This window comes from Tachyglossus aculeatus, unplaced genomic scaffold (assembly GCF_015852505.1).
Source record: "Tachyglossus aculeatus isolate mTacAcu1 unplaced genomic scaffold, mTacAcu1.pri scaffold_89_arrow_ctg1, whole genome shotgun sequence".
NCBI lineage: Eukaryota > Metazoa > Chordata > Mammalia > Monotremata > Tachyglossidae > Tachyglossus > Tachyglossus aculeatus.
Window position 1 is genome coordinate 778,625 of NW_024045097.1, and position 20,895 is coordinate 799,519.

General features: G+C 47.5%; 2 pseudogenes; one reads left to right on the forward strand and one right to left on the reverse strand.

Annotated features, from left to right (window-relative positions):
* The first annotated feature begins 259 nt into the window (after positions 1-259).
* Positions 260-1,184, forward strand: LOC119924230 (annotated as a pseudogene).
* An 18,750-nt stretch (positions 1,185-19,934) lies between these two features.
* Positions 19,935-20,895, reverse strand: LOC119924250 (annotated as a pseudogene).

The window sequence follows — 20,895 nt, forward strand, 5'->3', positions numbered from 1 at the left end:
GTTACTATTTTTATTATTATTATTGTTATCAATTTTATGGTGCTCTCAAAAGTGTTTAGTACAATGCTCTGCACACAGTAAGTGCTCAATAAATAACACTCAATGATTGACAGTTAGGGATGGTTACAGTATTTGGCAGGTAGGACTAAGGATGACAATTATTGGGTGAAAGGGGAAGGTAAGTGTGAAGGCGGAGCTGGCAGAACTGGAATGCTTCTAAAATCTATCTTTTTCAACCGCAGTCTTAGTCTTGAACAAAATGGCTGATGGAAATGACACTTCTATGAGAGAGTTCGTTATTTTGGGATTAACAGACGATATTGTCCTTCAGATCTTCCTCTTCATGTTGTTTCTCGTGGTTTATGTTGCCACAGTCATGCGTAATCTCAATATTATTATGTTAATCAGGGCCAGTTCCGAACTTCACATGCCAATGTAGCATTTTCTGAACCATTTGGCTTTCATCGATTTTTGGTATTCATCAACTGTCACGCCAAAAATGCTTAAGGACTTACTAGAGAGTCATAATATCCTTTGCTGACTGTGTTGCCCAGCTCTGTTCTGCCTTTGTCTTTGGGACCTCAGGGGCATCTTACTGGCTATGATGGCTTATGACCGCTTTGTGGCCATCTGCAATCCCCTGCTCTATATCATCTCCATGTCCAATAAAGTCGGTGTCCAGCTCATAGCTACCTCCTATGTCGGGGGTTGTTTAAATAGCGTGCTATTTGCCATTTGTTCATTTGGTTTAGCCTTCTGTAGATCCAATTAATTCAATCATTTTTTTCTGTGATTTCCCTCCATTATTGAAACTTTCTTGTTCTGATGTTTACCTGGTTGAAGTAATTTCTACCATCTCTGCTGACATCACTATTTTGAGCACCTTCATAAAAATAGTCATCTCTTAGGTACACATCCTGTATGCCATGGCTAGGATCCAGGCAACGGGTAGGAGACAGAAAGCTTTCTCTACCTGCACCTCTCACCTGACCGCCATTATTCTATATTATGGAACCATTGCATTCACTTAGGTGCAGCCCAGCTCCAGCCACTCCTTGGAGCAGAATAAAGTTGTGTCTCTGTTCTACACAATGGTGATCCCCATGTTAAACCCTCTAACCTATACTCTGAGGAACAAAGATGTGAAAGGGGCGGTGATAAGGATAATGGCCAAGTATGAATAATTCTTTTAAAATGAAATTTGGGATAATCCATTGATAATTCAAGGGCGGTCAGAAAAAAGTACGTGCTTGTTTGTTGTTTTGTTGACATATTCTAATTGTGAGTTTGAAAGAAATAAAAAAATTAGGCATAACTCGAGGAAAAGTATCATTTTAGTTAAGAAAACATTCGTTATAATTCACATCTATATCCCAAGGATGTGTTCTGTACTAAGATTATTATGACAGAAAATTCATTTTTCTTGGGTTAACAGTTCCTTTAGACCGTGTCAGGAAGCAGTGTGGTCTAATGGAAAGAATACAGGCCTGGGAGTCATAAGAACAGTGCTTGGCACATAGTAAGAGCTTAACAAATGTCATTATTATTATTATTATTATCATCATCATCATCATCATTACTCTTCCAAGCACTTAGTAGAGGGATTGCACTCAATAAATATCATTGATTAATTGAACGATTGTAATTTTATCTTGCTATCTAAAGTCATTTTTTCCTATCTGATCTTTAATGAGGCTTTTTTTCCTACTATGTCTCCATTTTTTATAAAAAATTATTCCTTCTGGAAACTTTCCCATGAGTTGTGGATACGCTTCTTTAATGCTGTGTTCTAATTTAGCCTCCAGTTTCATCTCCCCAAAAAGAGGTGGCTAATAAATGGCTGGTGGAAATCAAACTACGGTCATGGAACTCATTCTTCTTGGATTAACAAATGATCGAATGGTCCAGATAGTTCACTTTGAGGTATTTCTAGTGACCTATATGGTAATCATGTTGGGAAATTTTATTTTTCCCTTTAACCACTTATCCTCAGCAGATGTAAGTCAATCAATCAATCAATCGTATTTATTGAGCGCTTCCTTTGTGAAGAGAAGTGTACTAAGCGCTTGGGAAGTACAAGTTGGCAGCATATATAGACAATCCCTACCCAACAGTGGGCTCACAGTCTAGAAGGGGGAGACAGAGAACAAAACCAAACATATTAACAAAATAAAATAAATGGAATAGATATGTACAAGTAAAATAAATAAATAAATAACTAGAGTAATAAATATGTACAAACATATATTCATATATACAGGTGCTGTGGAGAAGGGAAGGAGGTGAGACGGGGGGTGGAGAGGGGGATGAAGGGGAGAGGAAGGGGAGGGCTCAGTCTGGGAAGGGCTCCTGGAGGAGGTGAGCTCTCAGTAGGGCCTTGAATGGAGGAATCTAGCTTGGCAGATGTGCGGAGTGAGGGCATTCCAGGCCAGGGGGATGACGTAGGTCGGGGGTCGACGGCGGGACAGGCGAGAACGAGGCACGGTGAGGAGATTAGCGGCAGAGGAGCGGAGGGTGCGGGCTGGGTTGGATCCCGGAGGAGTTGGGCCGCGATGGACATGGGACGCCTTTCGCCATTAGAAACACTTCCAGTCACACGGCTCCCGATCAGCGTGTCCACCACGTGGCTGAGGCTCAGCTCCACCATCTCCGATTCTACCTTTCTGGAGAAGACCGGGATGCCAGACAGGGAGTACTGGGTTTAGGCCTGGATGCCACCTGTCCGGTCGCCGTCCCTCTAGGCGGTCCCTCCCGGGGGGTGGGAGACCCCCAGATGCGGGGACGCTCTGAGAACACAGGAGAAGTATCTCTGCGCACCGGTTCAGAAGACAAAGTTGTGCAGAGGTGATTCTGCTGGATTCCCGGGGATGTGGGGGGTGGCGGCTCGGTCCCCTCAGTCAGGCAGTCAGTTTCCTCACCTCCTGCAGCATCTCTATGGGCTTCCACTGCTGGTTAATCGAGAGCAACTTTTGAGGTTGGGTAGGATCCATGCTCTCCCATGGCCCTGGATTTTGGGACCTGCTGAGGCTCTGCGGTTGCACTTGAGGGTCACTGAGAGATGGACCGCTCCGGACCGTGGTCGAGCATTGTCATCCGAGTCACGGCACCCAAAGTAAGTCCTCAACCACCAATTCTTAGTTACTTGAGAACAAAACTTTTGGTGAAGAAGAGCATTTCACATATGGACTGTGCTGTCTAATTCTTTATCACTATGATCTCTGGAGAGGCTAAGTGCCCCCTTTTGACTGTGATGGCATGAAATCGATAAATAGCTATCTGCACCCACTGGCTTGTCCAATGACTACGTCTAACATACTCTAATGATAGTAGGCCCCGATTTTGGAAATATTTTAATCAATTAATCAGTCATACGTCTTAAGCGCCTACTGTGCATGGAACACCATATTCGGGAGTTTTGATTTATTTATATTATCCTTCAGTGGACCCAATGTATCATCATTTATTTCTGTGATTTTCTCACATTATTGAAGCTTCCTTGCTCTCCCAAACATGTATAATAAAATAATTCTTTCAGTCTTAGGGTACCTTATATTTCTACCTACTCTGGCAAATCCAGTTGCTTTTTCTTGTAAATTCTGTTGACCAGTCTCAGAATAAAGTCATCTGAAGGACAAAGAATATCCTTCAACACCTGTGCCTCTCATTTGAAACGGTCACTTTATTCTATGGGTCTTCAGATACCGGGAAGGGTCGTGGGTTTGTAAATGACTCCTTTAACCTCAATCCCTAAATATGAAATCTAGTCTGCACATCTTTCGTAGTACATGCATGACTTCTTCGGAACTGATTCAGATTCTTTCCATATTTCCCTCTAGAGTGTAAGCTAGTTGTAACTAGGGAATACAGTTGTTTTATGTGTTATTTTACTCCATCCTCTTTGTAACATTCTTAGGGATCTATGTTGTGACATAAATGGGAAACGTCAATATCATCTTGCTAATTAGGGTCAGTTCCAAGCTTTATACCCCAATGTATTTTTTCCTCAGCCATTTGGCTGCTGTTGATATTGGGTATTCCTTCTGTGTAACACCAGTAATGTTTGGAGGTTTCTTGGCTGATCTCTACTACCATGCTTTTGGTCAGGTGTATTGTTCAACTATGTTCTGAGGTGACCTTTGTGACTGTCAAATCTCTCTAGTTATTTTGTTTATGCACATATTTCTTGCCTTGTCTTGTGCTGTCGTCTCCGACCCATAGCAGAACAATGGGTGCATCTCTCCCAGAATGTCCTAGCTCCATCTGCAATTGTTTTGGTAGTTTATCCACAGAGTTTTCTTCATAAAAATACGGAAGTAGTTTACCACTGTTTCCTTCCAAGCAATAAACCTGAGTAACCGCCCTTGACTCTTTCCCATGTGGCTGCTCCCAGCACAACAGGTTTGGGTGCTAATTTATAGCAGATTGCCTTCCACTTGTTAGCCACTGCCCAAGCTAGGAATGGAATGGAAATGCCTCTGCTTGACTCTACCTCCCATATTCGTGACTGGTTGAGTACTGGAAACTCTTCAGGCATGACCCGGAGAGCGAACAAAGTTCTAAGATATTAATATTTTTTAAACTTTCCTTCTTCAGTTATAGTGATTTACAATGCCTTTAAAAAACAAAACAACCAACCGTTTTTTATAGAAATTGATGCAGTAGCCCAGAGGAACATGTGGTAAATATGGCCTTTCCAATCAGAATCTGTAGGAGGTAAAACTAGCAATCTATGTCACCAAATCGATACTTATGGACGTGGCCCTGAGAATCTTGTGACCCCAGTTCCTTCTCAAGCCCTCCCCTAGTTAGCTCTGATGTTTCCCACTTTATTGAGAGACTGTGATGGTTTGGGACCACTCTTCTTGCTCTCTCTTTTGCTTACATTTTAGCAGTCTTTTCACACTGGTTTTCCTGGAAAGCTCAAAATAGACCTGACAAGTGAACCCTTATGAACCCATCTCCCTCCTATCCTTCCTCTCAAAACTCCTTGAGTGAGCCGACTACGCTTACTGCTTTTAATTCATTTCCTCCAATTCTCCCCTGGACGCCCTCCAATTTGGCTTCCAACCCCTTCTCAATATGTTATCCAACCTTGGCTTCACTGAATCGGTCCTCTCCTGGTTCTCCTCTTATCTCTCTGGCAGTTCATTCTCAGTTTTCTTTGTGGGCTCCGCCTCCCCCCCCCAACTCCTAACTGTAGGGGTCCCTCAAGTTTTAATTCTTGGTCCCCTTATATTCCCCATCTATACTCACTCTTTTGAAGAACTCATCTGCTCCCGTAGCTTCAACTATCATCTCTATTAGAATGACACCCAAATCTATATCTCCTCCCCTGTTCTCTCTCCCGCCATCCAAGTTCACATCTCCTGCCTTCAGGACATCTCTACTTGGTTGTCCTCCCGCCACCTCAAGCTCAACATGACCAAGACAGAGCTCCATATTTTCCCTCCAAAACCCAGTCCTCTCCCGAACTTTCCCAACACTGTAGATGGCACAACCACCCTTTCTGTCTCACAAACCCATAAACTTGGTGTCACCCTTGGCTCTGCTCTCTCATTCACCCTACATATCCAATCTGGCATCAAATCCTGTCAGTCTCACTTTCACAACATCACCAAGATCCACCATTTCCTATTCATCCAAACCGCTACCATGTTGGTAAATTTCTCATCCTAACCCGACGGGATTACTGTATCAGCCTTCTTTCTGACCTCCCAACTTCCTGCCTCTCCCCACTTTAATCCATACTTCACTCCTCTTGCCAGATTATATTTCTACAGAAACGTTCAGGACATGTCATTCATTCATTCATTTGATCGTATTTATTGAGCACTTACTGAAAGGCTCTCCACCTTACTGGAGAGAGCTGGAAAGGAACAGGTTAAGGATGAAAGGGAGCTTACCTATAATGGAGCGGGGGTTCCAAAGGCCACACTTGACAGCTGCTGTGGAGGGAGGGAAGGGAGAGGGAAGGGTGCGAGGGGTGGGGAGGGTTTGTATTGGAATGAGTTGGTGGGGGCCTGGGCGGGGAGAGGGGGAAGAGGGGTGGAGAGAAGAAAGGAGGAATGGGATGGGGCAGGGGTGGGGACGAGGGGAGGGAGGGGTTTGGAAGAGAGAAGTTGAGGGTTGGCGCTCCTGCAGAGGGATTCTGAGGAGGGGGTGAGAGGGAGGGGTGGTGGCGGGGGAAAAGGAGGGAAAGAGCTGGATGGGAGAGAGGAAGGAGAAAGTGAGGAATGGGAAGGGCAGATGGGAGCAGAGGAATTGATAATTCATGGTGAGGTAAGCAAGGTAAATGACAGCAAAGCAAGTAGTTAATAATTAACATGCAGTAGCAATAATGCGGTAGTAATAATAAAATAAGTAGATGATGACATTCATTCAGTCATTCAATCATATTTATTCAGCGCTTATTTGTGTGCAGAGCACTGTACTAAGCGCTTGGAAAGTACAAGTTGGCAACATATAGAGATGGTTCCTACCCAACAACGGGCTAACAGTCTAGAAGGGGGAGACAGACAACAGAACAAAACATGTGGAAAGAGCGCCGCCGTAGACGCCCGGCACTCCGTTCCCGAGAGGCCCGCCCGCCATCACACCGCGCGGCCTTACTGCTCCCGGAAGGCTCCTCTCCTCAGAGCGCCGCCATAGACGCCCGGGACTCCGTTCCCGAGAGGCCCGCCCGCCCGCCCGCCATCACACCGCGTGGCCCCCGCTGCTCCCGGAAGGATCCTCTCCTCAGAGCTCCGCCAGAGACGCCCCCTGCTTCCACCCCCCCCCCCCATTTAAGTGACCTTCTTTAAAGTGCCCCCCATCCACCCCTTCCCGGTCCGGACCTGCCTGACTCACTCACACACGCACCCTCCCCTGGGAAAAGGCCCTTGTTATCACCAAGTTACATTAACGACAACCTCACTCGCACCTACTCAGCCCTCCCATGCTAGTTGGCTGTTCACTCCTCTCCCCAGGTATCTCTGCTCCCTGACCCCCTTAATAGGTCCACCCTACTCCAGCACTTAATAGTTTGTATCTGCTCTCTGTGACAATTTATTATTGCCATAGCGTGTTAATCATTTAACTACCCCCTGTGATGCCATCCCCTACTTATATAATTGCTACTGTTTTATCGCTTTTGCATCTCAATTGTTAACTCCCGCTGTACTGTCACTCGCCCTGCTGACCTCACCATGAACTTTCAATTCCCTTGCTCCCAACTGCCATTCCCATTCCTCACCTTCCCCTTCCCCTCTCCCACCCAGCTTTTTCCCTTCCTCTCCCCCACCAAGACCACTCCCCCTCATCTTCTACCAAGGATCCCTCCGTACCAGCGCCAGTCCAGCCCGCACCCTCTGTTCCTCTGCTGCTAATCTCCTCACTGTGCCTCGTTCTCGCTTGTCCCGCCATCGAACCAGGCCCACGTCATCCCCCAGGCCTGGAATGCCCTCCTTCTGCCCATCTGCCAAGCTAGCTCTCTTCTTCCCTTCAAGGCCCTACTGAGAGCTCACCTCCTCCACGAGGCCTTCCCAGACTGAGCCCCTTCCTTCCTCCCCCCCTCGTCCCCCTCTCCATACCCCCGTCTTACCTCCTTCCCTTCCCCACAGCACCTGTATATATGTATATATGTTTGTACATATTTATTACTCTATTCATTTATTTATGTTACTTGTACATATCTATTCTATTTATTTTATTTTGTTAATATGTTTGGTTTTGTTCTCTGTCTCCCCCTTCTAGACTGTGAGCCCACTGTTGGGTGCAGACTGTCTTTATGTGTTGCCAACCTGTACTTCCCAAGCGCTTAGTACAGTGCTCTGCACACAGTAAGCGCTCAATAAATGCGATTGATTGATTGATTGATGTGGACAGGTGTCAAGTCATCAGAATGAATAGAAATAAAGCTAGAGGCACATCATTTAGAAAATAAATAGAATAGTAAATATGTACAAGTAAAATAAATGGAGTAATAAATATGTGCAAACATATACAGGTGCTAAGCGGAGGGGAAGGAGGCAGGGCGGGGGGAATGGGGAGGAGGAGAGGAAAAAGGTGCTCAGTCTCTGGGAAGGCCTCCTGATAGAGGTGAGCTCTCAGTAGGGCTTTGAAAGGAGAAATCAATCAATCAATCAATCAATCGTATTTATTGAGCGCTCACTATGTGCAGAGCACTGTACTAAGCGCTTGGGAAGTACAAATTGGCAACACATAGAGACAGTCCCTACCCAACAGTGGGCTCACAGTCTAAAAGGGGGAGACAGAGAACAGAACCAAACATACCAACAAAATAAAATAAATAGAATAGATATGTACAAGTAAAATAAATAAATAAATAAATAGAGTAATAAATATGTACAACCATATATACATATATACAGGAGCTGTGGGGAAGGGAAGGAGGTAAGATGGGGGGATGGAGAGGGGGACGAGGGGGAGAGGAAGGAAGGGGCTCAGTCTGGGAAAGCCTCCTGGAGGAGGTGAGCTCTCAGCAGGGCCTTGAAGGGAGGAAGAGAGCTAGCTTGGCGGAGGGGCAGGGGGAGGGCATTCCAGGCCCGGGGGATGACGTGGGCCGGGGGTCGACGGCGGGACAGGCGAGAACGAGGCACAGTGAGGAAATTAGCAGCAGAGAAGCGGAGGGTGTGGGCTGGGCTGTAGAAGGAGCGAAGGGAGGTGAGGCAGGAGGGGGCGAGGTGATGGAAAGCCTTGAAGCCGAGGGTGAGGTGTGTTTGCCTGATGCGCAGATTCATTGGTAGCCATTGGAGATGTTTGAGGAGGGGAGTAACATACCCAGAGCGTTTCTGCACAAAGACGATCCGGGCAACGGATTGAAGTAAGGATTGAAGTGAGGAGAGACAGGAGGATGGGAGATCGGAGAGGATGCTGATGCAGTTATCCAGGTGGGATAGGATGAGAAATTGAACGAGCAAGGTAGCGATTTGGATGGAGAGGAAAGGGCGGATCTTGGCAATGTTGAGACCGGAGGTGAGACCGGCAGGTTTTGGTGACTGCTTGGATGTGAGGGGTGAACGAGAGAGTGGAGTCGAGGATGACACCAAGGTTGTGGGTTTGTGAGACGGGAAGGATGGTAGTTCCGTCAGCAATGGTGGGAAAGTCAGGGAAAGGGCAGGGTTTGGGAGGGAAGATAAGGAGTTCCGTCTTGGACATGTTGAGTTTTAGATGGAGGGTAGACATCCAGATGGAGATGTCCTGAAGGCACGAGGAGACACAAGCCTGAAGTGGGGTAGAGAGAGCTGGGGCAGAGATGTAGATTTGCTTGTCATCAGCGTAGAGATGATAGTTGAAGCCGTGAGAGTGAATGAAGTCACCAAAGGAGTGAGTGTAGATAGAGAACAGAGGGGGACCAAGAACTGACCCTTGAGGAACCCCTATAGTAAGGGGATGGGAGGGGGAGGAGGAGCCCGCAAAAGAGACTGAGAATGAACGGCTGGAGAGATAAGAGGAGACCAGGAGAGGGCAGAGTCTGTGAAGCCAAGGTTGGATAGCATGTTGAGGAGAAGGGCCATGTTGAAGGCAGCCGAGAGGTCGAGGAGGATTAGGATGGAGTAGGAGATGTTGGATTTGGCAAGCAGGATGTCATTGCTGACCTTTGAGAGAGCAGTTTCCGTGGAATGTAGGGGACGGAAGCCAGATTGGTGGGGGTCGAGGAGAGAGTTGTCGTTGAGGAATTCAGTGCAGCGGGTGTACACGACTCGTTCTAGGAGTTTGGAAAGGAATGGTAGGAGGGAGATAGGGTGATAACTAGAAGGTGAGGTGGGGTCAAAAGAGGGTTTTTTTTAGGGTGGGAGAGACGTGAGCATGTTTGATGGCAGAGGGGAACGAATCAGTGTAGAGTGAGCAGTTGAAGATGGAAGTTAAAGAGGGGAGAAGGGACGGAGTGAGAGATTTCATAAGATGAGAGGAAATGGGGTCAGAAGCACAGGTGCCCGGAGTAGCACTTGAGAGGAGGGAGGAGATCTCATCTGAGAATACTGCTGGGAAGGATGGGAGAGTAGCAGAGAGGGTTGAGAGCCGGGGGGTTGGAGAAGGGGGGCGAGTGACCTTGGGGAGCTCAGACCTGATGGATTTAATTTTATTAATGAAGTAGGAGGCCAGATCGTTGTGGCAGAGGGAAGGAGGAGGGGGAGTAACAGGGGGCCTGAGAAGGGAGTTAAATGTACAGAAGAGCTGACGGGGATGATGGGCATGGGTGTCAATAAGGGAGGAGAAATAGTTTTGTCTGGCACAGGAAAGGTCAGAATTAAGACAGGAAAGGATAAATTTGAAGTGAACGAGGTTGGCATGGTGTTTAGACTTTCACCAGCAGCGTTCAGCAGCTCAAGCATAAGAGCGAAGGAGGCGGACAGTGGCAGTGATCCAGATCTGTGGGTTAGTATTACGAGAACGGCGAAGGGAAAGGGAAGCGAGGGAGTCGAGCTGAGTAGAAAAGGTAGAGTTGAGAGCAGTAATCTGATCATCAAGATAGGTTAGAGAGGAAAGGGAGGCGAGGTGGGGTGTGGGGCGCTAAGAAAGATGGATGTGGTCGAGAGAGTGGAGGTTTCTGTGAGGAAGTAATATAGATTTACAAGGGAGAGGAGAGTGAGTGAGGAGGCAGGTGATAAGGTTATGATCAGAGAGAGGGATTTCAGAGTTCGTGAGGGTGGAGATAGTGCAGCAGTAGGAGATGATGAGGTCGAGGGTGTGACCAAGTTGGTGAGTGGGCGAGGTGGGGTGGAGCAATAGGTGGGCAGCATCAAGGAGAGATAGAAGGCGGGTGGCAGTGGAGTCACCAGGGATATCCATGTGAATGTTCAAGTCTCCGAGGATCAGAGTGGGTATGGAAAAGGAGAGACGGAAGGTGAGGAAGGGGTCAAAATCGTTAAAGAAATTGGAGGTGGGGCCGGGAGGGGGCGGTAGTTGACGGCTACAAGAGTCTGGAGTGGGCGGTAGAGGCGAATAATGTTGCCTTCAAAGTAAGGGAAGGAAAGGGAAGGGGGAGGAGGGGTAGTGCAAAAGAGACATTGGGGGGCGAGAAGGAAACCGACACCTCCGCCTTTTCCGGTGAGTCTGAGGGAGTGGGAGAAGAAGAGGCCTCCACTGGAGAGAGCAGCAGAAGAGACCGTGTCTGCGGAGACAGCCATATTTCAGTTAGAGCGAGGAGGAGTAATGACCTGGAAAGGAATAGGTCCAGGATGAAAAGGAGCTTACTTATAATGGAGCGGGGGTTCCAGAGGCCACACTTGACATTAGCTGTGGAGGGAGGGGAGGGAGTGGGAAGGGTGCGAGGGGGAGAGGGTTTGAATTGGGATGAGTTGGCGGGGGCCTAGGCGGGGAGAGTGGGAAGAGGGGTGGCGATGGGAAAGGAGACCTGGGATGGGGTGGGGGCAGGAAGGATGGGGGGAGGGGGCTGGGAGGGAGGAGTTGAGGGTTGGCACTGGTACAGAGGGATCCTGGGTAGGAGGTGAGGGGGAGCGGTGGGGGGGGAAATGGAGGGAAAAAGCTTGGTGGGAGAGGGGAAGGGGAAGGTGAGGAATGGGAATGGCAGTTGGGAGCAAGGGAATTGATAGTTCATGGTGAGGTCAGCAGGGTAAATAACAGCACAGCCGGAGGTTAACAATTGAAATGCATAAGCAATAACACAGTAGCAATGATATAAGTAGGCGATGGCATCACAGAGGGTAGTTAACAATTGACATGTTATGGCAATAATAAAATAGGCAGATGATGATGTCACAGAGAGCAGATAACAACTATTATGTGATGACAAACAATAAGCAGATAATGACATCGCAGACAACGGTTAACAATTAACATACGATGGCAGTAAAATAAGCTGGTGATATCATCGAGGGACGTTAGCAATTAACATTCGATGGGAATAATAAAATAAGCAGACGATGATATCACAGGAAGCAGTTAACAAATAACATGCAGAAGTGACCGTGAATTGTCCATAGGTCAGTCAAATCGGGTCAAGGAGGTCAATGGCAAGCAGAACCCTGGGGCTCTTGGCAAACTTGTCTCGGAGGTGGAGGAGGATGTGGTCTTATGGATGGGAACCCCGGCTCTCAACACTCTCTGCTACTCTCCCATCCTTCCCAGCGGTATCCTCAGAGGAGCTCTCCTCCCTCCTCTCAAGTGCTACTTCGGCCACCTGTGCTTCTGACCCCATTCCCTCTCATCTCATGAAATCTCTCGCTCCATCCCTTCTCCCCTCCTTAACTTCCATCTTCAACCACTCACTCTCCACTGGTTCCTTCCCCTCTGACTTCAAACATGCCCATGTCTCTCCCATCCTAAAAAACCCCTCTCTTGACCCCACCTCACCTTCTAGTTATCGTCCCATATCCCTCCTACCATTCCTTTCCAAACTCCTTGAACGAGTTGTCTACACTCGCTGCCTAGAATTCCTCAATAAGAACTCTCTCCTCGACCCCCTCCAGTCTGGCTTCCGTCCCCTTCATTCCACGGAAACTACCCTCTCAAAGGTCACCAATGACCTTCTGCTTGCCAAATCCAACGGCTCATACTCTATCCTAATCCTCCTGGACCTCTCAGCTGCCTTTGACACTGTGGACCACCCCCTTCTCCTCAACACGCTATCTGACCTTGGCTTCACAGACTCCGTCCTCTCCTGGTTCTCCTCTTATCTCTCCGATCGTTCTTTCTCAGTCTCTTTTGCAGGCTCCTCCTCCCCCTCCCATCCTCTTACTGTGGGGGTTCCCCAAGGTTCAGTGCTTGGTCCCCTTCTGTTCTCGATCTACACGCATTCCCTTGGTGACCTCATTCGCTCCCACGGCTTCAACTATCATCTCTACGCTGATGACACCCAGATCTACATCTCTGCCCCTGCTCTCTCCCCCTCTATCCAGGCTCGCATCTCCTCCTGCCTTCAGGACATCTCCATCTGGATATCTGCCCGCCACCTAAAGCTCAACATGTCGAAGACTGAACTCCTTGTCTTCCCTCCCAAACCTTGTCCTCTCCCTGACTTTCCCATCTCTGTTGACGGCACTACCATCCTTCCCGTCTCACAAGCCTGCAACCTTGGTGTCATCCTCGACTCTGCTCTCTCATTCACCCCTCACATCCAAGCCGTCACCAAAACCTGCCAGTCTCAGCTCCGCAACATTGCCAAGATCCGCCCTTTCCTCTCCATCCAAACCGCTACGCTGCTCATTCAAGCTCTCATCCTATCCCGTCTGGGCTACTGCACCAGCCTTCTCTCTGATCTCCCATCCTCGTGTCTCTCTCCACTTCAATCCATACTTCATGCTGCTGCCCGGATTATCTTTGTCCAGAAACGCTCTGGGCATATTACTCCCCTCCTCAAAAACCTCCAATGGCTACCAATCAATCTGCGCATCAGGCAGAAACTCCTCACCCTTGGCTTCAAGGCTCTCCATCACCTCGCCCCCTCTTACCTCACCTCCCTTCTCTCCTTCTACAGCCCAGCCCGCACCTCCGCTCCTCCACCACTAATCTCCTCACCGTACCTCGTTCTCGCCTGTCCCGCCATCGACCCCCGGCCCACGTCATCCCCCGGGCCTGGAATGCCCTCCCTCTGCCCATCCGCCAAGCTAGCTCTCTTCCTGCCTTCAAGGCCCTACTGAGAGCTCACCTCCTCCAGGAGGCCTTCCCAGACTGAGCCCCTTCCTTCCTCTCCCCCTCCTCCCCCTCTCCATCCCCCCATCTTACCTCCTGCCCTTCCCCACAGCACCAGTATATATGTATATATGTTTGTACATTTTTATTACTCCATTTATTTATTTATTTTACTTGTACATATCTATCCTATTTATTTTATTTTGTTAGTATGTTTGGTTTTGTTCTCCATCTCCCCCTTTTAGACTGTGAGCCCACTGTTGGGTAGGGACTGTCTCTATATGTTGCCAATTTGTATTTCCCAAGCGCTTAGTACAGTGCTCTGCACATAGTAAGCGCTCAATAAATACGATTGATGATGATGAGTAGGGTGGAACTGTTAAGGGGGGTCAGGGAGTGGAGATGCCTGGGGAGAGGAGTGAACAGCCAAATAGCATGGGAGGGCTGACTAGGTGCGAAAGAGGTGGTCGTTAAAGTAACTTGGTGATAGCAAGGGCCTTTTTCCTGGGGAAGGGGAGGCGGGGGCAAGGGGGGAATCAGTCAGGTCAGAACCGGGAAGGGGGGCATTGGCGGACTCTTCAAGTATAGTCGCTTAAGCGATGCGGGGGTGGAAGCTGGGGGACACAATGACCCACGGACGAGCAAGAGGATGCAATGACCCGTGCCCGGGTTGGGGGCCCCCAGGAGCCCGGCCGCGGAGAATAAGCGCCCGATAGCAGGCTGTTGAGGGACGGAGAGACAGAGGGAGGGAGGGTTGGAGAGCCCCGGCCCTCGCGGCAGCGTCCGGAGGACAGGATCCTTCCAAGAGCAGCGGGGCCACGCGGTGTGATTGTGGGCGGTCCTCTAGGGAACGGAGTCCCGGGCTTCTATGGCGGCGCTCTGCGGAGAGGATCCTTCCGGGAGCTGCAAGGCCACGCGGTGTCGGGAGTGTAAAATCTCAACCCCATCTCAAGCGCTTAGTACAGTGCTCTTCACACAGTAAACACTCAATAAATAAGATTAAATGAATGAATGAATCTCAAATTGGGAAGCAGTATGGCCTAGTGGATAAATTCATTCATTCATTCAATCGTATTTATTGAGCATTTACTGTGTGCACAGCACTGTACTAAGCACAGGGGAAGTAAAAGTTGGCAACATATAGAGACGGTCCCTACCCAACAACGGGCTCACAGTCCAGAAGGGGGAGACAGACAACAAAACAAAATATGTTAACAAAATAAAATAAATAGAATAATAAACATGTACAAGTAAAATAAATAGAGTAATAAATCTGTACAAACATATATACAAGTGCTGTGGGGAGGGGAAGGAGGTAGGGCAGGGGGATGGGGAGGGGGAGAGGAAGGAGGGGGCTCCATCTGGGAAGGCCTCCTGGAGGAGCTGAGCTCTCAGTAGGGTAAATCACAGATCTGGGAGCCAGAGGAACTGGGTTCTATTCCTGGTTCTGCCACTTGCCTGCCCTATTTCCTTGGGCAAGTCACTTAACTCATCTGCGCTTCAGTTTCCTCAACTGTAAAATTGGGATTCAATACCTGGTCTCCCTCCTAATTGAGACCCTTGTGGGACAAGGACTGAATCTGAACTAATTAACTTATATCAATCCCAGGGCTTAGAACAGTGCTTGCCATAGAGTAAGCACTTTTCATAAAAAGTTTTAAATCAGAAAAAAAACATTAACTGTCATGGATCTGAGTGGAATGTGAGTGTGAATGAAAGTGTTTAGTGGATGCTAGATTAATAACACCTTGAGCAAGTAGCATGGCCTAGTGGAAAGAGCAGGGGACTTGGAGTCAGAGGACCTGGGTTGTAATAATTGGCTTTGCCAGTTTACTACTTTCTGACATTGGGCTGTTATCGGCAAGTAGGGGGCAAAATTAATTAAGCGGTGTAAATCGGCTGCAGGGTTCGAAAACCCGAGGTGGTGACACAGATAGGAAAAATGACTCAGAAACATGAGTTCAGATACAGCAGTAGAGGTAGGACAGCTGACTGCTCTCCCTTTCACCTCCCGAGAGGTACGAGTGATTAACAGCCCTGATTCCAGCCTCTTCTTCCCTTTCATCTGGTTCCTCATCGGAGCTACGGAAAGTATTCCCGCACATGTGAAACTGTGGTACCCTGTTAACAGGAGATGTGAGCAGGAGATCTCTCCCACACAGGACAATGTGGACCACCCCCTTCTCCTCAACACGCTATCTGACCTTGGCTTCACAGACTACGTCCTCTCCTGGTTCTCCTCTTATCTCTCCAGTGGTTCATTCTCAGTCTCTTTTGCAGGCTCCTCCTCCCCCTCCTATCCCCTTACTGTGGGGGTTCCCCAAGGTTCAGTGCTTGGTCCCCTTCTGTTCCCGATCTACACGCACTCCCTTGGTGACCTCATTCGCTCCCACGGCTTCTACTATCATCTCTACGCTGATGACACGCAGATCTACATCTCTGCCCCTGCTCTCTCCCCCTCTATCCAGGCTCGCATCTCCTCCTGCTTCAGGACATCTCCATCTGGATGTCTGCCCGCCACAAAAAACTCAACATGTCGAAGACTGAACTCCTTGTCTTCCCTCCCAAAACCTGCCCTCTCCCTGACTTTCCCATCTCTGTTGACGGCACTACCATCCTTCCCGTCTCACAAGCCCGCAAACTTGGTGTCATCCTCGACTCCGCTCTATCATTCACCCTTCACATCCAAGCCGTCACCAAAACCTGCCGGTCTCAGCTCCACAACATTGCCAAGATCAGCCCTATCCTCTCCATCCATACCGCTACCCTGCTCGTTCAAGCTCTCATCTTATCCTGTCTGGACTACTGCATCAACCTTCTCTCTGATCTTCCATCCTCGTGTCTCTCCCCACTTCAATCCATACTTCATGCTGCTGCCCGGATTGTCTTTGTCCAGAAACGCTCTGGGCATGTTACTCTCCTCCTCAAAAATCTCCAGTGGCTACCAATCAATCTGCGCATCAGGCAGAAACTCCTCACCCTGGGCTTCAAGGCTGTCCATCACCTCGCCCCCTCCGACCTCACCTCCCTTCTCTCCTTTTACAGCCCACCCCGCACCCTCCGCTCCTCTGCTACTAATTTCCTCACCGTACCTCGTTCTCGCCTTTCCCACCATTCGACCCCCGGCCCACGTAATCCCCCGGGCCTGGAATGCCCTCCCTCTGCCCATCCGCCAAGCTAGCTCTCTTCCTGCCTTCAAGGCCCTACTGAGAGCTCACCTCCTCCAGGAGGCCTTCCCAGACTGAGCCCCTTCCTCCCTCTCCCCCTCGTCCCCTTCTCCACCCCCATCTTACCTCCTTCCCTTCCCCACAGCACCTGTATATATGTATATATGTTTGTGCATATTCATTACTCTATTTATTTATTTATTTTACTTGTATATATCTATTCTATTTATTTTATTTTGTTAGTATGTTTGGTTTTGTTCTCTTTCTCCCCCTTTTAGACTGTGAGCCCATTGTTGGGTAGGGACTGTCTCTATATGTTGCCAACTTGTACTTCCCAAGCGCTTAGTACAGTGCTCTGCACACAGTAAGTGCTCAATAAATATGATTGATTGATCCGTCAAGCTAGCTCTCTTCCTCCCTTTAAAGCCCTACTGAGAGCTCACCTCCTCCAGGAGACCTTCTCAAACTGAGCCCCCGTTTTCCTCTCCTCCTCCCCATCCCCCCGCCCTACCTCCTTCCCCTCCCCACAGCACCTACATATATATATGTATATATATATACATATGTTTGTACAGATTTATGTACTTGTACACATTTACTATTCCATTTATTTTGTTAATGATGTGCATCTAGCTTTATTTGTATTTATTCTGACGACCTGACACCTGTCCACATGTTTTGTTTTGTTGTCTGTCTCCCTCTTCTAGATTGTGAGCCCGTTGTTGAGTAGGGATAGTCTCCATATGTTGCCAACTTGTACTTCCTAAACGCTTAGTACAGTGCTCTGCACACAGTAAGTGCTCAATAAATACAGTTGAATAAATGAATGAATATTGCTTGATTGACTATTGCTGCCCTTACCTCCCTGACTGTGGCCTTTTCTTCTCCTCTTCAACCATATCCTTGATAGAATTTTTAAAGTAAGTTTTGGTTCCATTTTTAGGGTGCCAAAAGACGTTGAGACCCCTCCACCTCCAGAATCACCCATATCAGTATGAATAGAATTCCTTTTTAAAAATCACTTTGGTTCCTCCTGTGTGTTTGTGTGCTGCACGGAGACTAAGTCAACACAGTAACATGGAGCCTTGGGCCACAGGGGCCTCTGCTGGGATACAGAGTCTAACAAAGGGCTCACCACAGGTTAAGTTCTAGGGTGAATCAGAGTTTGCGTGTTATCTCCCAAAAGAGCAGATTCAGCTGTTCTAAGACAATTAAAATTTACCTATGTGGCCTCTTTCCTACGAGGCTATAGCATGTTAGCCCAGCCCCCTTGGACGTGTGTAATTACACTCAGAGTTCTGGGATTTGGGGTTATCTGGATCCCCCCTCAGCATCCCAAACTCATCCTCTCCATCTGGCCCCCGACTTGCACAACCACCCAGGACACTTTTATATAGGAAAAATAATAATAGTAATAATACTAATGATTATAATTGGGGTACTTATTAAGCATTTACTCTGTGTCAAGCACTGTACTAAGCTCTGAAGTGGATGTGATGCAATCAGATCATAGTTCCTGGGTCTCCTAGGGTATACAGCTCAAGTAGGAGAGGAACAGGTATTTAATCTCCTTTTTATAGATGAGGAAACAGAGTTTCAGAGCAGTTAAGTGACTTGCCTAACATTGCACAACAGGTAAGTGGGGAGCCGGGATTAGAACTCAGGTTCCCTGACTCCCAGGCCTGGTCCTTCAGCTCCAAAGCCGTTGGATCCCAATAGGGATCTCCCTACTCCTCGTATTCATGCTGCTTTAAAAATGAATTCAAACAGCCTAAACCATTGTATGCCCTAAAACAGAAGTGCAAATGAAGTCTGGCATCAGACTGAAAAGTATCAAAATGTATTTATTGAGCATACAACTACACAAAGGAAATAAACCACATTATCTCTGCTCTCTGTCAACTTCCAATCTAAGGAACAAACTAACCAACTTCTGTATGATTCTATTCCTTGCCTGCTGCTTTCTGTCATTGCTTCTTGACTAATTTCAAAAAATCCGAAGCTTCTCCCACAGCCGGCTACACCAGACCTGGTGCAAGAAGGAGGAACAGAGCTGAAGGGATGGATGGTAGGGAGAGAGAAATGGAGAAGCAGAGAAGTGAAGGGCAGGGAATGAGGAAAAACAAGGGAGGGAAGGACAAAGTAGTGGATAGGGAAGTTATGATAGCTATACCAAACATTTGATTTGGTGCAAGGTTTAAATGTGTTCCCTGGGCAATATGGAGCTCCTTCCCAACAGATTCATCCATCTTAAAGCCCTCCAACCCCTAGCTCCATCAGTGGCCTTATAAAGTGCAAATTCCCCTGGCCTGCTCTGAGAAGGGCCATCAGCCCTGACGTAAATTCTGCCTTTAGTACACTCTGGGTACTTTAGGTACTCCAGGAAGTTAGGGTTACACCATGTAGAGGGTGGCCACTCAATAGCTTTTTGGCACAAAGCTGGACAACGGTTCTCAGAATAATTTGAGATGAAGTGACAGGAAGAGCCATAGCTAACAGGAAATAGCAGGATCTTTGTTCTAGAGCACTAACCCTATTCCTAAAATCCCAAATATGTAATAGAGAGCAGAGCCATCATAAAGCAGAAACGTTAGGATAGTATTTTGTTATGCAGACCAATCTATCAATGTTATGTATTGAACACTTAGTGTGTGCACAGCATTCTACGAAGTTCTTGGAAATGTACAATGCAACAGAGGGAGTATGCATATTCCCTGCCAACAAGGAGCTTACAATCTGGAGGAGGACCTTACAATTTTGAGTTTTCGCAGGAAATTATCTGAAAAATGTTGGATTTAATATGTTGGAGATGTTCACCCATTAATTTATACTTTAATAGCCTTGTTTTCACAGAAAATTATTTTAACCTAGAGCTCTTCTTTTTGCCTTCCTACTATAAACATCTATGTTATTATTCTTAATCATTTATTGTTTACTGTTGTCCATTTATTGTTCACTAGAGAATCAGTGTGGTGTAGTAAAAAGAACACAGGCCAGGGAGTCAGAGGACAAAGCTTTCATCCCAGCTCTGCCACTTGCCTGCTGTTTAAACTGGGTAAGACACTCAACTAATCTGTGCCTCAGTTTCCTCATCTATATAATGGCGATCCAATAACTGTTTTTCCTCCTATTTAGACTGTGAGTTCTGGGTGGGACCGGGACTAATGGCGTTACTTAAAGAAGGTTTTGATGAAAACAGTGGTGGAAATTTTTCCACTTTATTGACCTTTTCAAAGCTTCCTTCACATCCTTGTTCCTCAGGCTGTAAATCAGGGGGTTTAGCATGGGGATGACCAGCGTGTAAACCACTGCAGATACTTTATCTTGCTCCAGGGAATTCTGGGAACTGTGCTGAATGTAGCTGAACGACAGCGAGCAATAGAACAAGATCACAGGTGTCAGGTGGGAAGATCAAGTGGAGAAGGTTTTGTATCTCCCCTTGACCAAGCCAATCCTGAAGATGGAGGTGACAATTTGGATGTAAGAGATCACGATGATAATTAAGGTGATCGTTATAATCACTCAAGAGAAGGTCAAAAGCAGCAGCTCATTGGTGTGGGATTCAGAACAGGAGAGTTTCAGGAGAGGGGGTATATCACAGAAGAAATGATTTATGACATTTGGTACCCAAAAGTTCAACCTCAATAATCCAATTGTCTGTGTCATCGAATTGGTAAAACCTCTCAGATAAAACACAAGCACTAGCTGAAGGCAGATCTTTGGGGTCATGATAGATATATACAGTAGAGGGTTGAAAATCGCTGTGTAGCAGTCATACGCCATGATGGCCAGGAGGAAGCCCTTAGTAGTAATAAAAATGGCAAAAAAAGAAACTCTGAAAGACACAGCCAATGAATGAGCTGGACGTACATTTCCAAAGGAAATTTACCAGCATTTTAGGGGCCAGGTCAGTCGAGTAGCAGATATCACAGAGCGCGAGATTACATAGAAAGTAGTACATAGGGATGTGAAGGGTGGCATCGATCTGGATTAATAGGATAATGCACACATTTCCTACCATAGTGACTAGATAAATGATCGAGAACAGGACAAAGAGAGGCATCTGCAATTCTGGACGATCTATCAGACCCAAAAGCAAGAACTCAATCACTAATGTGTGGTTGCTTCCAGCCAT